Raw genomic sequence first — 16,878 nt, forward strand, 5'->3', positions numbered from 1 at the left:
CCCTCACATCGATTCAGTCTTCAACTGCATGCAGGTAATGAATACATCTTTAGTTAGCCGACTTAACTCTTTCTATGAGGTTTTGTTGGACCATCGCATGAGCTTTATTTGGTTGATATGTTTGCACTTGTTATTTGCTCTTTTTGTGATCCTTGTTGCATCAAAGATTTGAGTTTTGATGGTTTACGATTTGCTAAAACAGTTTTAAAGATGTTTTAATGTTTGATGTTTGGGTGATGAGGTCGAATCCTCAAGTGTTGTTTCACCAAAAACCAGCTTAGGTCGCCCTTTCTTGTATTATTCAGTCGATTCTCTTTTGATCTTCAATGGCTTGGTGTTCATGATTGGGTTGTGTTAATCAAAGTGTTCAGTTGTTAAGGGGTGTTGAGTATGCGGACCCGAATTCTTATTTTATTCTACTTACTTTTATTTCGTTTTACTGGTTTATTTAATTATTTATTAAACCGTTTTCTCCGAATAATTTATTTCAACCATTTTAAATCCATTTACATGGAACAATGTCCCATTTATATTTCTAAAACGTTTCGCTAGCAAATTTAATTTTTCTGCGACTCGTTTAGCGAGAAATAGTGAATGCACATTTTTCGAGGCAAATTCGATCCGAGAGTGCATTAGTCTTGGAGAACTAAGGATGATTAATAGTAGAAATATTAATTGAGGGATTAGTGGTGAATGAGTTAACTTAAGCTCAATTAAGAGCACCAATGGCTCACTAATCAACCGTTGACTTTTGGAGCCAAGACCACCTTTATGTCATTTCTCTTGTCACTCAATCAAGTTACCCAACTATCACACAAACACTCTTCCTTCTCCTCTACTCATTGGCCGGCCATCCCCCTTCCCATTTCCCCTCAAAATTTCAGCTTTTGTCTTCCATTTTTGCTCCACAAAGCTCTCCAAAAATTGCTTCTTGTCTTGGGTCTTCATGCAAGCTTGGAAGAGGACATCTTGAAGAGAAGAGATGGCCAGCTGCTTGGGATTGTTTTAGGGAGTTTCTCATACCAAAAATCTAGAGTTTCCTCTTGTGTTTGGAAGGTATACACATTTCTCACCAAAACTCTTGCTTTCTTGTTTCATTTCTTGGCTTTGAAGCTTGTAGCTTACTTCTTGTTGTTGTTGGTTGGATTTGGTTCGTTGAAGTGGGCTCTATGAACTCCCACCTTGGTTAAATGAGGGCTGCCATGATATTTATGTGTGTATTAGTGTGTTTGTGATGAGTTTTAATGATAGAAACTAGAAGAGGAAAAAGAAAGAGAGAACCGAGAGGAGAGGGAGAAGTGTTGGCCAAAATTTTGAGTTTTTGTTACTCTGTTTTGATGCCATATTTTCCTGACTTTCTTGGCTCATTTGAGAGCTGATATGTTCAGCTTTAAGTGGACAAATTTCTAGCCAAAAACTCTTTCGTTTGGTGCTTCAAAATTGCATGAAAAAAATTGGCCAAAAATCTGGAACTTTCCTTTCCTCTGCTGACCGAATGGTCAAATCTGTTTTGGGGTGTTTCATTTCTAAAATTTTAGTGTTATTTAACCATAAATTGCTCATTAAATGTTGTTAGAATTTTGGTTTAAAAAATGGAGTGAATTGGGGCTGATTTCGTTGGACAAAACTTATGGAAAAGAAAGAATGATAAGATTGGCAGATTGGTTTCAAAGAATTTCACTAACTTTGATCATTTTGTTAACTGCCTTCCCATGCAAGTTCTTGCCTAAATTTTGGTAGGGAGGTAGTCCATATATGAAAGTTTAAGTGTACCAAATTTTGCATAATTACAATACCATTTCGATGCCCAAATGATTCCCCAAAGATTGCACTTCAAAGTTGGAAAAAAAAACTACCCAGGTCAGTCAACCAGGGGTTCTTTGTCTGTGTATAAATCTTTGTACAAAAGTCAAAATTGAGTGCCGTTTGTGACATTTAAAACTAGCACCAAGAGCTTTCCAATGGTATAAAATTTCCCTACCAGTTCATTTTGAGTGAGCCGTAGCGAATCGGCAAAGTGGACTGACCTGTTTTATCTGTTTACCCGAGAGAAACTGGAAAACTGTATCTTGTGGCTCAATTTCGTCTCACTTGTGATAGGAGTTTGAAAATGATGTCTTTTGATGATTTGAAGAATTTTGAATCTAGTTTCTAACGTGATAAACCATTCTCAATTTGGACTTATGTAGAGTTAGATATGGTCTGATTTCAAAACTGTGTCAAAGCTGGAAATTGGGAAATTGTTGAACAGGTTGTGAAATCCAGACATCTTCAAACTGTTGTATCTTGTGGTTCAAAAATTCAAATTTAGTTTCACTTGTTGTGTTTGAAACTTTACTTGAAACTCTTTCTGTGTTATAAATTCCAAAGGTTGATTCAATTTCTGTGAATTTTACCAAATTTCCAAACGTGGCTTAAAAACAAGAACTGGTTCTGCCCTGTCTTCATGAAACAACAACTTTGATCTGAGATTTGAATAGTTTCTAGTTAGAATCTAGGAAAAGTGTCTTCCAGAAAGTTTTAGTACTTTGAATTTAGTTTCCAACGGCATAAAATTTCCAATTTTTGAACTTACCAAACTTAAGATATGATTTTTCAAGTGTTGTCATCCAAAGCTGGAATTTCTGGTTTCCCATGAATTGAACATTTTAAGAACTTCCAATTCCCTTTTTAGATTGAGGGTTCATTTTAAACTCAATTTCATGAATGATACAAGTTCTCTTGTAACTTTAACACTTCATTTTTGAAACTCGATTTCCAATGGAATAAACCTCTCTTGATTTTTTTCTTAGTCATTAACTTTCTTGGTTATTGCGCCTCATTTTCATACTTGAGAAATGGACTTCAATTCTTAGTCTGATGCATTTCATTTCATGAGTTTGAACTTTAAAAATGGAGCGTTTTAACTCAAGAGATTTTTAGAGAATTTCTTCAGTTTTCTACTCAAAACATGAAACGTTTAACTTTGACAATTTCTATGAAATGAGTGGAGTTTTGGATGATTTTTATCTCCATTAGTTTGAAAAATGTAAACGTCCTTTATATTCTAATTTTTGGGTCATCAGACTTGAAGTTTTGAGAGATAAAAACTACCTACCTTTTCTCGATTTTCGTGCCAAAAGTGAAATTTGTACTTTCTTTTGGAATTGAGATTTACTTACCACGACTTGAATCAAAAATGACTTTTGAGTTCTCTTTGAGCATTATTTCAATGATTTAGCAAAAAGCTCCTTTAACTTGATTTGAACTTGTGACCTTAAACCTTTATTTGTGAATTTTGATTTTCAATAAAATAAACCTTTTTGATGTATTGTTCTAGTTCTAGGTAAACGAACTTTCTTCTTTGTATGCTCAATGGTCTAGAGTATACGTGAGTGATGGATGGTCACTATTTCTTCAGGTGCTCAAGAGGGCTTCGAAAGGAATCCCGGTGTGGACAACTGAAGGGCTTTATTTGCTCACTTGCTTTTGAACTGGTGAGTGTCAAGTGCATAACTTGTTGTATAATACTTGAAATACTTCTTATTGAATATGTGAATTGGACTTGTCGAAACGAGTGTGTACTTTATCGCACTCGTTCTCTTTTACTTGATTTGATAATTGACTTGCTCATACTTAAAATTATACTTGTGTTTGACTCGACGTCGATTGGAGAGCCATCTCATCGACTTGTACTTGTACTTGTGGGGGACGCTCAAAACTCATTGGTTAACCTTGCGACTTGAGCCGGCATGGGTTTGGTCGGGAAGTTTGGTGAACCATGAGGAAATCATAAAACAAAAGATCTTGCTTGGCATATTTGAGTAGTATCACCTTTTCTAGTCGACGTACAGGTCCGGTAGGGGGTGTAATGGTGGACGAAATTTGGTGAAAGTGGAGTCTACGGATTTGGTATTTGCTCGGTTGACGGAGAGTCAACGTGTGATATTTGGATCAAGACCTTGGCCAAGCTATGTGGAATTCAGCTCCTGAGAGCTCCCGTATCCTTATTGATTGTATTTTACTGTTATTTGTGAATTACATGAACTTGCTAACTATATTTTTTGTACAAGTGTTGTTGCTACATGAAGTTATTTGTTTGCATGCTTTTCTTGGTCTCACTGAGCGTTAGCTCACCCTCGTAGTTTTGTTTTCCTTAACAGGAGCTCGGATGGAAAGATTTTTGGAGAAGCTGACTTTACCAACTTTTCATTAGAATTTGGATGTATATAGTTTAGTTAGTTTTTGGATGGTTGTATTTTTGGGAAAAGTTGAGGTACCTTTTGAAAACTTTGTGATGTAAGACTTGAATGATTGTATAAGGAAGCGACTTTTCTTTATATTGGCTTTTATTATTGGTTGTGTATCGTTAAATTTAAATTTGACTCGTATTGAGCCCTGGCGAGAGCTAGGCAGGCAGCCCGCCGATACCATAGGGTTTGCCCTAAGAAGAAGTGGGATCGTCACAGTTGGTATCGGAGCTTAGGCGTCAGATCTCTGTAGTGTATCTTAGACTAAAAATTTAGGATGCAGGACTGTGGGACTGGTTTGAAAGTTAAGTGACCGCTTGTAGGAATGAAAATCAGAGCGCTAGGTTTGAAATACCTGGAATAGGGTTAGGAGTTCTTAGTCATGATCTTTTGGTCATAGAAATTTGTGATAAATCTTAAGTTAATTTGTTGAATAGCACCAGTGATTATAAGGTCCTAACCTTTAGTTTTGTGGGTTAATTGTAGGTCATGGAAGGAAATGGTAGAGATGGGTCCCCTCTGAGGCACCTTCCAACGATTCGTTATTGAGTGAGGCCTTGGGGCCCTCTTTGGCAGTGGACCCTAATTTGTCGTAATAGGTCTTTATGTGACTGTTGGAGAACTTACTCGTACCCTAACGAAGTGGTGCTACCGAAAATCAATGATTGAAGGCGGTTATTCGAGGAAACTAGGGTAGTCCGAGAGGATAATCGAGGACTGAGGGCGACTGTGGATGTCCAAACTGTTAGAGTTCATGAACTGGAGACAGATGTACTTGAGGAGTGGAAAAAGGTTGAGGCTCTTCGTGAGCAGGTTCAGGAGGTTAAGCGCTAACTCACTAGGGTAGCACATGAAATTAGAGACCAGATTGAGGGAATGATGGTCGAGTGTGTTACCTTGGTTGAACAAGTGGTGGATGGCAAGATACTTGACGAGGGACATGAGGAAGAGACTCCTAGTGCTGAAAATGAAAATGATCCTACTGAAGTAGCAGAGACTTCTGAGTCCGCCAGTCACTAAGCTAGTGATTTAATCTACTTTAGTAGTTTTTGTCTAGAATAGTCAGGGTGGTGCTTGTTCAAAGGCCATTGTATTTTGCTTAATTATGCTACCTATCTTTTGAAGCACTTGAACGTTACTTATGAGGTGTTTGACTTTATTGCTCCATGACTTCTAATCTATGCTATGAGTTGTTCATAATTACAATTATTTTTGGCATCTCTCCTATTTATTTTCGTTTTGCATGATTAAAGTGTCATTTTAAACTTTGCGTATGTGTATGTATTTCACGTTATGCCTTTAGAAAATATTAAAATTATGGATAGGCGGGGACGTGGACGGGGTCGTGGGCGTGGGTTTCGGCAACCTCACACTCCCGAGAGAGATGAGGGATCAGTGATTGGTCTGAACCAAAACCCTAGGAACGGAGAGGGTGACCTAGTGACTACGACCCTTAGCCGCATAATTGATATTTTTGAGCGTTTAATTGAGCGTCAAGGCCTTAAAACAATCAACCAACCTAGGAACCAAGAGAGGGGTGAGAATAGGTCTTTAGAGTGATTCATGAAGTTTGCCCCACCTAGGTTTCATGAAAGATCCGATCCCAAAGCAGCAGAAATTGGGTTGAGAGGATGGTATAAGGCACTAGTGAGAGCAAGAGGTTAGGGATTCTTCTCGAGTAACTTCGTGAGTATTAGAGAGTGAGTTAGGGTGTGAAACTTTTATATTAAGGCATAAGATCTTCATATTTTGTTATGTGTATAAGTGATGATAGTAGTTCTTGTGGAAGACCCAAGAACTCGTCCATATCAAGTAGAGAATAGTTAAGATTCATATTTTTTGGGAAACCTGTAAGCGAAAGAACGGAAGAGTAAAATGGCCAGAATTTTCCAGTGTGAATAGTTACTTATTTTGATTCTCTGATTTTCCTGGTAGGCTAGGATTTGATTTAAGTCAAACGGTGAGATGACAAATTTGGGAGAGATACGTAAGGAAATGGACATTCTTCGAAAGGAGGTAGAATTTCAAAAGAAATTGGCTGACTACTGAGAAGGACGGTAGAAACAAGAATATGCAGAGAAGATTGAGTTGCTATATAAAAACGTGGAACTAGAGAAGAAATACAAAGAAAATTCTCAAACTGATCAGACCGTGACTTCTCGTGTGACTTATGAATACTGTGGCAAGTTTAACCACACTGAAACTGAGTACTGGAAAAAGCGAGAAAAATGTCTGATCTGTGGTAGTGCTGAACATCAGGTTTCAAGCTGCTCTAGTGCCTCTAAGAAAAAGAGAAAATACTCTGTAGCCTACTAGGTCCGCTACAAAGCAATCAAGTGCCAAAATGAGTGATTAATGCTAATGGCTGTGAGAGAGATCCAAGTAGTGGAAGCTTTACGAATGGGGATGGATTTGACTCCACTCGAAGGATAGAGATTGTAATCTTTTGTATAGGAAATAAAGTTCTTTTGTTGTTTTGTACATTTGCGATTTAGCACGTTTTCCTATGGTTTTGTTTGTCCCCCTTTCTTTTGAAATTATTTGATGAATTTATCCTCACTTGGTGTAACTATTATGATCTTTTATTAAAAAAAAAATTTACCTTACTTTAATTGATTTTATGGCTTACATGTATATTTAATTTACTGTCCCAGACCTTTAGACCTATAATAAGATCGTGAACCGTACTTGAGAATAGTTTACAAATCTTGAGAGAGCGCCAACTTCTTTTGCTAAGTTCTATAAATGTGAATTGGTTGGAAGAAGTAGCCTTTCTAGGTCATATAATCTCTAAGGAAGGAATTACCGTGGACCAGCTAAGGTAGAAGTTGTTTCTAAGTGAAAACGACCAGAAAACCCTACCGAAGTTTGGAGTTTCTTGAGGTTAGTCGAATATTATCGTCAGTTTATCAAGGACTTTTCTAAGACTGCAAAACCCTTAACCATGTTGACTAAGAAGTATGGCAAGTTCATATGGGATTTTAAATGCGAGAAAGGGTTCAAGAGTTGGAAAAGTATTTGACTGAGGCATCGTATTAGCCTTGTCGAGCGGAGAAAATGGTTTTTGTGGTTTATATGGATGCTTTAAAGAATGGTTTAGGATGTGTATTAATGTAAAATGGAGAAGTGATTGCGTATGGCTCCCGTAAGTAAAAACTCATGAACAGAATTATCCGACCCATGACTTGGAGTTAACGGCAGTGGTGTTTGCCTTGAAAAGTGGAGACATTAATTATATAGAGTGACTTTCGAGATTTTTACTAACCACAATAGTTTTAAGTAACTATTTTTTTCCTGAAAGAGTTGAATTTGAGGCAACGTAGATGGGTGGAATTTTTGAAGGATTATGATTTTTCGCTTAACCGCCACCCCGAGAAGGCTAATGTAGTGGCAGATACCCTAAGCCGTAAGGTGTAAGTGGCTAGTTTAGTGGTGTGAGAATGGCATATGCTAGAAGAAGTAGAGATTGATGAGAATCCACATGAGGAAAGACCGGTAAAGCTTTTAGATCGAAAAGTGAAGGAATTAAGACGCAAGCAAATTCCCCTAGTGAAGGTTTTTTGGAGAAATCATGGAATCGAGAAAGCGACCTGGGAAGTAGAAGAAGAGATCTAGAAGAAATATCCAAAGTTGTTTCTAAATCAAGGTATGAATTTCGAGAACGAAATTCTTTTAAGGGGGGAAGGATGTGAGGACCCGAATTCTTATTTTATTCCACTTACTTTTATTTCGTTTTACTGGTTTATTTAATTATTTATTTAACCATTTTCTCCGAATAATTTATTTCAATCATTTTAAATTCATTTACATGGAACAATGTCTCATTTATATTTCTAAAACGTTTCATTAGCAAATTTAATTTTTCTGCGGCTCGTTTAGCGAAAAATAGTGAATGCATATTTTTCGAGGCAAATTCGATCCGAAAGTGCATTAGTCTTGAAAGACTAAGGATGATTAATAGTAGACTAAGAAAAGTTAATTGAGGGATTAGTAGTGAGTGAGTTAAGCTAAGCTCAATTAGGAGCACCACTGGCTCACTAATCAACCGTTGATTTTTGGGGCCAAGACCACCTTTATGTCATTTCTCTTGTCACTCAATCAAGTTACCCAACTACCACAGAAACACTCTTCCTTCTCCTCCACTCTTTGGCCGGCCATCCCCCTTCCCATTTCCCCTCAAAATTTCAGCTTTTGTCTTCCATTTTTGCTCCACAAAGCTCTCCAAAAATTGCTTCTTGTCTTGGGTCTTCATGCAAGCTTGGAAGAGGACATCTTGAAAAGAAGAGAGCTGCTTGGGACTGTTTTAGGGAGTTTCTCATACCAAAATTCTAGGGTTTCCTCTTGTGTTTGGAAGGTATACACATTTCTCACCAAAAACTCTTGCTTTCTTGTTTCATTTCTTGGCTTTAAAGCTTGTAGCTTCCTTCTTGTTGTTGTTGGTTGGATTTGGTTGGTTGAAGTGGGCTCTATGAACTCAAACCTTGGTTAGATGAGGGCTGCCATGATGTTTATGTGTGTGTTAGTGTGTTTGTGATGAGTTTTAATGGTAGAAACTAGAAGAGGAAAAAGAAAGAGAGCACTGAGAGGAGAGGGAGAAGTGCTGGCCAAAATTTTGAATTTTTGTTACTCTGTTTTGATGCCATATTTTCGTGACTTTCTTGTCCCATTTGAGAGCGGATATATTGAACTTTAAGTGGACAAATTTCTAGCCAAAAACTCTTTCGTTTGGTGCTTCAAAATTGCATGAAAAGATTGGCAGAAAATCTGGAAATTTTCCTTTCCCCTACTGACCGAATGGTCAAGTCTGTTTTGGGGTATTTTATTTCCAAAATTTTAGTGTTATTTAACCATCAATTGCTCATTAAATGTTGTTAGAGTCTTGGATTAAAACATGGAGCAAATTGGGGCTGATTTTGTTGCACAAAACTTTTGGAAAAGAAAGAATGATAAGGTTGCAGATTGGTTTCGAAGAATTTCACAAATTTTGATCATTTTGTTAACTGCCTTCCCATGCAATTTCTTCCCTAAATTTTGGTAAAGAAGTAGTCCATATATAGAAGTTTAAGTGTACCGAATTTGGCATAATTACAATACCATTTCAATGCCCAAATGATGCCCCAAAGATTTGCTCTTCAAAACTGGAAAAATAAAAAGTACCCAGGTCAGTCAACCAAGTATTCTTTGTCTGTGTATAAATCTTTATACAAAAGTCGAAGAGTACCATTTGTGGCATTTAAAACTAGACACCAAGGGCTTTCTAACGCTATAAAATTTCCCTGCTAGTTTGTTTTGAGTGAGCCGTAGCAAATCGGCAAAGTGGACTGACCTGTTTTATCTGTTTACCTGAGAGAAACTGGGAAACCGTATCTTGTGGCTCAATTTCGCCTCACTTGTGATAGGAGTTTGAAAATGATATCTTCTGATGATTTGAAGAATTTTGAATATAGTTTCTAACACCATAAACCATTCTCAATTTGGACTTGTGTAGAGTTAGATATGGTCTGATTTCAAAACTGTGTCAAAGCTGGCAACTGGAAAATTGTTGAACAGGTTGCGAAATCCAGCCATCTTCAAACTGTTGTATCTTGTTGTTCAAAAATCCAAATTTAGTTCCACTTATTGTGTTTGAAACTTTACTTGAAACTCTTACTTTTTCATAAATTCCAGAGGCTGATTCAATTTCTGTGAATTTTTCCGAATTTCCAAACTTGGCTAAAAAACAAGAACTGGTTCTGCCCTGTCTTCATGAAATAGCAACTTTGAGCTGAGATTTGAATGGTTTCTAGTTAGAATCTGGGAAAAGTGTCTTCTAGAAAGTTTTAGTACTTTGAATCTAATTTCCAATGGTATAAATTTTCCAATTTTTGGACTTACCAAACTCAAGATATGATTTTTCAAGTGTTGTCATCCAAAGCTGGAATTTCTGGTTTCCTATGAATTGAACATTTTAAGAACTTCCAATTCCCTTTTTAGATTGAGGGTTCATTTTAAACTCGATTTCATGAATGATACAAGTTCTCTTGTGACTTTAACACTTCATTTTTGAAACTCGATTTCCAATGGAATAAACCTCTCTTGATGCGTTTTCTTAGTTGTTGACTTTCTTGGTTATTGCGCCTCATTTTCATACTTGAGAAATGGACTTCAATTCTTAGTCTTATGCCTTTCATTTTATGAGTTTGAACTTTAAAAATGGAGCATTTTAACTCGAGAGATTCTTAGAGAATTTGTCCAGTTTTCTACTCAAAACTTGAAACATTCAACTTTGACAATTTCTATGAAATGAGTGGAGTTTTGGATGATTTTTATCTCCATTAGTTTGAAAAATGTGAACATCCATTATATTCTAAATTTTGGGTCATGAGATTTGAAGTTTTGGGAGATAAAAACTACCTACCTTTTTCTCGATTTTTGTGCCAAAAGTGAAATTTGTACTTTCTTTTGGAATTGAGATTTACTTACCACAACTTGAATCAAAAATGACTTTTGAGTTCTCTTTGAGCATTATTTCAATGATTTAGCAAAAAGCTCCTTTAATTTGACTCGAACTTGTGACCTTAAACCTTCATTTGTGAATTTCGATTTTCAATAAAATAAACCTTTTTGATGCATTGTTCTAGTTCTGGGTAAACGAACTTTCTTGTTTGTATGCTCAATGGTCTAGAGTATACGTGAGTGATGGATGGTCACTATTTCTTTAAGTGCTCAAGAGGGCTTCGAAAGGAATCCCGGTTTGGACAACTGAAGAGCTTTATTTGCTCACTTGCTTTTGAACTGGTGAGTGTCAAGTGCATGACTTGTTGCATAATACTTGAAATATTTCTTGTTGAATATGTGAATTGGACTTGTCGAGACGAGTGTGTACTTTATCGCACTCGTTCTGTTTTATTTGATTTGATAATTGACTTGCTCATACTTGAAAATTATACTTGTGCTTGACTCGACATCGATTGGAGAGCCATCTCATCGACTTATACTTGTACTCGTAGGGGACGCCAAAAACTCATTGGTTAACCTTGCGAGTCGAGCCGGCATGGGCTTGGTCGGGAAGCTTGGTGAACCATGAGAAACCATAAAGCTTGATCTTTTGAGATCTTGCTTGGCATATTCGAGTAGTATCGTCTTTTCTAGTCGACGTGCGGGCCCGGTAGAGGGTGTAATGGTGGACGGAATTTGGTGAAAGTGGAGTCTACGGATTTGGTACTTGCTCGGTTGACGGAGAGTCAACGTGGGATATTTGGATCAAGACCTTGGCCAAGTGATGTGGAATTCAGCTCCTGAGAGCTCCCATATCCTTATTGATTGTGTTTTACTGTTATTTGTGAATTACATGAACTTGCTAGCTATATTTCTTGTACAAGTGTTATTGCTACATGAATTTATTTGTTTGTATGCTTTTCTTGGCCTCACTGAGCGTTAGGTTAGCCCCGTAGTTTTGTTTTCCTTAACAGGATCTCGGATGGAAAGATTTTTGGAGAAGCTGACTTTACCAACTTTTGATTAGAATTTGGATGTATAAAGTTTAGTTAGTTTTTGGATGGTTGCATTTTTGGGGAAAGTTGAGGTACCTTTTGGAAACTTTGTGATGTAAGACTTGAATGATTGTATAAGAAAACGACTTTTCTTTATATTGGCTTTTATTATTGGTTGTGTACCATTAAGTTTAAATTTGACTTGTATTGAACCCTGACGAGAGCTAGGCAAGCGGTCCGCCATACCATAGGGTTCGCCTTAGGAAGAAATAGGGTCGTCACATTGAGTGATGGGTTTGCAGGCTTTTGTTTGAAGTTTTTGCATGAAATTTCTGCACCAAATAAGCAGAAGCAATGAAAGATAGACCTACATCAGTTCAAAGTTTGCATGAAAAAACTTCCAAAAATTACACTTTTGCCCCCAAACTTTTGAATAATTCTGATATGACCCAGAAAATTGGAAATTTTGATCAATTTTGTTCCTTCAAAATGATAATTTTCTTTGGTATGTCTTAATGTGATTTTTGGATAGATTATTCATAAGTTTTAGGAGAGAATTTGAAGGTTTAATAATTTTTGATAAATTTATAGTTTTGATTGGATTTAGTAAAATTTTGAGTAATTTTGTTGTTTAATTATAGCAAATGGGTTTTCATTCATTTTGTGAAGTTTATCATTTGATTTTGGTATGCTTCATCTTAAGCCCTTAATTTTATTTCATTTTAATTTAGACTCTTAATATTTGTAATAATAATGATTTGACCCCTCAAACTTCTTTAATTCTTTCAATTGGATCCTTACTTGTTTTAATTCTTTGAATACGAGTTGTTTACTTTCATTTAAGTGCTTTGATTGTTCAATTACATGTTTATTCTCATATCTTATGATTATTTGTTAATTAAAGTGGTACCTTAATCATTTTCTTTGTTTTGGAGGGTAAATAAGAGAAATTTCGTTTCATTAGGTCACAATTCAAGGGAGGTGATTTTGATCCTATGTGCTCCTATGTGCTTTATTTGATCCTATGTGATTTTATGTGTGTAATTACATGTTTTTTCGAATGTTTATTATTATTATTATTATTTTATTTCATTTATTTATTTATTCATTTTGTATATTTATTTTAATTTAATTTTTGGTTATTTGAGAAGCATTTAAATGCCAAGTTGTAATAGTTAGGTTATTATTTCATTTCATTTCATTTTTACCCCTTTAGATTGTAGTTAGGGCCCCCAAATGTAATAGTTAGGTTTTTATTTGTTTTATTTGCTTTGTATGTTTTGCATGTTTGTGTATTACGTGTTACTCGCTTTCTTAGGATTTTGCATTTAGATATCATGCTTATGTGCTATGTGTTTTATGTGATATTATGTGTTTAATTGTTTTTATTATGTTTATTTTATTTATTTAGTTATGATAAATGTATGACGTCACCACACTAGTCCAACACTAGTTGTGGCTCTATTTCCTCGATTTCTCGCTAGTCCAATGCTAATGAAAACTTGTAGACATGGGTTAATCCAATGCTAGGCCCTTAGGGACCATCCACGCGCTAGATCATATTTGTGTGACAAATCACTACATTTTATGCATATTTTTCTACTTTTTAGGACCCTTGCCATTTTTGCATGACATTTTCCCTATGTATATATATCCCTTATTTCTATGTGTGACATATAACATTTAGGTTGTCATTCCATTTAAGGAAATTAGGAGTAGATTAGTGCATTTACTTGATTAGATAGGAGAAATACCCCTCGAATATGGGATATGGACGAGTATGGTTTTCTAACCTTAGTACGCTCGTATTCCCTCTATTAAAGGGAAAATTAAAGTCACAAATTTTAGCCCCCCACACCTGTTATAATGCATTCCTTTAGGTCATGTATATTTGTATAATTATTATTTTCTTTACTTTCCTTCGAGTCTTATATTTTTGCATATTCGTGACCTTTTCAAAGAGTCAAATTGGACATCACAATTAATGTGATTTGCACCAATTAAGCTTTGAAGAGATATTTCGACCCCCAGATATCCTCCTAGATTTAGGTTTTGCATCCATATAGTGACATCCAAAATGTGATAATTTTTTAGGTTTAAATAAGAAAATTTTTGACTAAATCACGCAACTAGCCTTGGCTAAGTTGAAAGGGTGATTTAGATTTTATCCTTGCCTTCCCTTTTTTCAAATATGACTCCCGACCACTTTTCTTTGATTTTCGAAGACTTGGAATCGTTTAAAAAGGGTTTTTTCTACTTTTTCTTTAAAAATTCATTTTAGGTGACTTGGTACACCTCAACTCAATACCAAGTGGCGACTCCTATTTTTTTCATTAAAAACCTTTTCAAAACTATTTTGGGTCAAAATCATCGCATTTTTAAAGTCCCATTTAGGCCCATTTTCTTTATTTATTTTCTAAAACTCAAAAACTCAATTTTCAATCAAAATTAATCAACAATCCATTTTTATAAACCCGTAATCGTAATTATTTATTTTTCATTAAAAAATGGGGCGCGACAGCTTTATTATCATCTTTCTAGAGTTAGTTGGAGTTGTTTTGTGAATTGCACTTATCTTAGTTGTGGGAGTCTCTTGTTAATTCATTATGTGACGTTTGTTTTCTTTAAATCATGTGTGCATTTAAAGTCCTTGAGTCAATAGTTATTATGTTTAAAGTCGCTTATTTGCATGAAGTTCTTTGTCCTATCTTAAACGTTGTCCATGTAAATTGTGTGAAAAATCGACTTGACCAAGTTGCTTTAGAGAGTTTACTTGTTTGGAAGCTTTTGTGTTGCTTTGAAGCTTATGCTCATTCAAGTGTGTTGTTAGGTTGTATTAAAGGTCTTAAGATGGTGCATGGCAACCAAACATTTCCTTTTGTTATCGAGCAAATTGCGCGAAATGTCACTAAACTATTCCGAAGTGCCGGTTCTGATCACTAAACTTTTTTATTAGCCAAAAATGTCACTGAACTAGTAAATCTGTACCGTTTTAGTCATTCCGTGTACTTATGCCGTTAGGAGAGACGGAAAGTCACTTTTTTAGGGGCAATTTCGTCTACACAACTGTTAAAAAATTTATACCCTCATGCTTCTTCGTCCTCATCTTCTTCCTCAAAGTCACAGCAAAAATTAGACCCACCTGAATTCCTCTGCCCAATTTCTGGGTCTTTGATGTCTGAAAATCAAAGACCCAGACTCCCTGGCCAGCCCTCTGAACCTTAGACTCCCATGACTTAGTGAGTACAAGGCTGCCATACAATTCTCACGTGTTGACTCGGACAAGTCAGACTCACTTCCATCTCGCAAAATTGCCACCAAGCTGGCCACCGTGCTGCCATCCAACAATGCCGACCGCCCCTCCGATGACACCGCCAAATTGCAGACCACTAACACCACCCTTCCCACCAAAACCCCACTCCACAGCATCCCCAACAAAATCCCAACGGCTCCAAGCTTAATCAACTTTACCCTATTGCTACTGACAAAGCTCAGATGATACAACGCCAAGGCAGAGTCAACTCGGTCCCGGACCTCAAAGCATGCAACAATGGCTCCAGAGCTCCCAAAACCCCAATCGCCATCTTATTCTCGTCCTGCAGAGCTAAACTGAAAATCCCACCTGCGGCATGCTCCTGAGACTCCTCAAATCCACCCTTTAACAAATCAACCAGAATCGGAACCATCCCAGATCGAACAATCTTCACTTTATTCACATTAGCAAGCGAAAGATTCACAATCGAAGCAACTGCATTCGTCTGCACAATTGGATATCTCAAAACCAGCAGAGGTTTTATCGCTTGTAAAAGCTTGGGGGTACAAAGTCTTACCCTAGCATCTTTATCGTTTGCTCTAGTGGTTTTTCGTAAAAGAATCACTGCTTCCTCCTGTTCCATCACATCCAAACTCTTGAACTTCATCACAAACATTTCATCCATACCAATACCAGTACCAATTCCATCCAGTGTACCCAGAGCTTCATCGTATACTGTTTCTGAAGAAAAACGATGACGGAACTGATGATGATGGCGAAGAATAGCAAGCTGGACGAGTGGCAAATGGGAGAAAAGGGGTAGCATTTGCAATCACAGATTCCTCCGAAGACGAGGAGTAATTGTTGTGGGGATTCAAATCAGAAGCCGCATGAGAAAACAGAAATGAAGGGTTATTCTCTACCCCTCTCAGCAGCTCCGTTTCAGAAACTGAATGTTCCCGTTGAGAGGCCGTTTTTGCTTGAACAATGGTGGTTTCCATGGAAGAATAATCTGGTCGGGAGGGGATTTCGACACGGGATTGTCGACACCAGTTGATAATCGAAGATTTAAGAGCTAAATAAGGAATTACAGCGGAAAAATCAGGGGTTGAGCCATCGGATAAATTTGGGATAACCCCTAAATCCTTGCAAAGTTGAACAGCAACCCGCTCGAATGTTTGGCCAGAAGAAACCACCACAGGATCAGACATCAAAGACCCAGAAATTGGGCAGAGGAATTCAGCAAGTGGGTCTAATTTTTGCTGTGACTTTGAGGAAGAAGATGAGGACGAAGAAGAATGAGGGTCTAAATTTTTTAACAACTGTGTAGACGAAATTGCCCCGAAAAAAATGATTTTCCGTCTCTCCTAACGGCATAAATACACGGAATGACTAAAATGGTACAGATTTATTAGTTCAGTGACATTTTTGGCTAATAAAAAAGTTTAGTGATCAGAACCGGCACTTCGGAATAGTTTAGTGACATTTCGCGCAATTTGCTCTTTGTTATCAACTTGATAAATTTACTGCTTATAAGTGTTTTATCATCATTCATTCCTCGTCTTTTGTATTTGATTTAGAAATCTATTTGAGGTTGAATCTTTCCTATGGGGAGAGAATGATGGAAATCTAAGTAGCCTTGGTGATATGTGCTTTTGGCGATTAGAGCTTGAGCTGGAACCTATGCTTAAAAGATCATGTTCGTGGCCAAACTAAATAGAAGACATTTTTCTTGGCTCACGTTCATCAAGACATTCCCTGAGTTGCTTCAATTTAGGCAAGCACCAGATTTGAGGACAAATCATTTTCAAGAAGGGGGAATGGTATGAATCCAGTGGCTGCCAAGTGTTCAAGTACCAACATTTTTTTACACCTCCAAGAGTCTTGAGTCATGTGTTCAAGCAAACCATTCAAATGGGCTTAC

General features: G+C 36.8%; 1 pseudogene; it reads right to left on the reverse strand.

The window, feature by feature from the left end:
- Positions 1–14,724: 14,724 nt before the first annotated feature.
- On the reverse strand, positions 14,725–16,509 carry LOC113737558 (U-box domain-containing protein 38-like; annotated as a pseudogene).
- Positions 16,510–16,878: the final 369 nt, after the last annotated feature.

This window comes from Coffea arabica, chromosome 3e (genome assembly GCF_036785885.1).
Source record: "Coffea arabica cultivar ET-39 chromosome 3e, Coffea Arabica ET-39 HiFi, whole genome shotgun sequence".
NCBI lineage: Eukaryota > Viridiplantae > Streptophyta > Magnoliopsida > Gentianales > Rubiaceae > Coffea > Coffea arabica.